Source organism: Theobroma umbraticum, unplaced genomic scaffold, assembly GCF_002168275.2.
Source record: "Theobroma umbraticum cultivar Fairchild unplaced genomic scaffold, ASM216827v3 scaffold_69.0, whole genome shotgun sequence".
Lineage (NCBI taxonomy): Eukaryota > Viridiplantae > Streptophyta > Magnoliopsida > Malvales > Malvaceae > Theobroma > Theobroma umbraticum.
Window position 1 is genome coordinate 296,226 of NW_018397293.1, and position 1,461 is coordinate 297,686.

Below are 1,461 nucleotides of genomic sequence, written 5' to 3' on the forward strand. Positions count from 1 at the left end.
CAAAAGCCAGATTCAAACATTGCCTAAAAATGAATTTATAAATACATAGAAATAATTGATATTCTCATTTTTCAGGTTTTTTTTTCCTTCATATTTTTTTAAAAAAAATCTACACCACCTGTGTTTTGGTCTTGATTTGATTACTAAAATGCACTTCTATATGAACTCAATATTTCATCATTATCATCAGTTTCATTGGTCTTTAAAGCACTATGGTCTTCAGTAACATCTGCTTGATCTTTGAATGCTACATCCTCATCCTGCAAGCACACCAACCAGAAAGAGGCAATATTTAATGAGATAGTTTCAGAGGATAGAAAGAATGTAGCCAAAATATTAATCCATCATCTAAGTTCCCTTATTAAACTGTCATAAGTCATAACTGTGATTATCCCACCACCATCCAAAGAAACGAAAAATAAAAAGTGGAACATGGTCGTGATTCGCATGCAGGACAAATGTGAGCCATGGTGTAAAATACATGAAGCAAGAGACTCTGACTGACATTCTCCAGATTCAATGATTGAGACAAAAGGATTGGATAGTTTTTTATGAGATAATTTGTGGTGTTTATCACCTTCTAATTTCTCAACAATTCTGTAATAGCTAACTCTTCCAAATGCATAGAGTTCATTCCTACAAATTGATTCAGATTCCTTAGGCAGGACATAACAACTCCTCGACATGCTCAATACACAATATTTCCTCATCAACTTAGCATCATGGCAAATTAGCATCCTATTGACAATAAAAGCAAAGAAAAGGAAACATACATTTGTTCTGGGGGGTCAACTTTACCTCTTCAAGTGTAAAATCAATGGAAACATCTCCATTAGACTCCTCCTCTGCCTCAGCAACTTGCTGCAACTGCCCTATCACCTTTTCAAAATAGGTATGATCTGCACAATAGTGTAATAATATTACTACACCATATTTCGTAGCGTGGCAGAACTCACAATAATGATATCAGTGTAGCATTTGACTGAAAACAGAACAAAAAAGGAACTCCACCATCAGCACGACTTGCTAAAGCCTCAGAAAGTCTCAATGGATATCACCGCTCTCCATTCTTGAATTTTAACGTGATCTGATGACGACATCCTCCAGTAAAAAGTTGTTGTATCAATGAAAAATCAGGCCCAAACTGCAGAATGGCCTAAAAGATATGACAGCAGACATCAAGTGAAAATCAGATAATAAACTCATGCAAGAAAGTTGTGAAAGATTCCTTGGACATTCATCACATGTCCCTTAATAATACCTAAAATGGGACTCAAAGCAACTTTACAACATCTATTCAGTGACACATCCTCCCAACAAAAACATTTTTGCAGTACTACCACACGAACACTTACACACACACAAATTAAGAAAGACATATTATGCATTTTTCTCCTTGTGCAACATTTTCAGATATATGGTGTAGTCAGTTTCCAATGGAAGCAAAAAAAAAAAAAAAAA

At 35.0% G+C, this 1,461-nt stretch overlaps 1 pseudogene across 1 annotated transcript in view; it reads right to left on the minus strand.

Annotated features, from left to right (window-relative positions):
- Positions 1–143: 143 nt before the first annotated feature.
- The window catches only part of LOC110428770 (uncharacterized), a 5,513-nt pseudogene continuing 4,195 nt past the window's right edge, over positions 144–1,461 (minus strand). The window contains exons 7-9 of the transcript XR_016352237.1: positions 1,012–1,156; positions 799–899; positions 144–260 (exon numbers count right to left, since the gene is read on the minus strand). The product of XR_016352237.1 is annotated as an uncharacterized LOC110428770 (transcript). The remainder of the gene's footprint in view (positions 261–798; positions 900–1,011; positions 1,157–1,461) is intronic.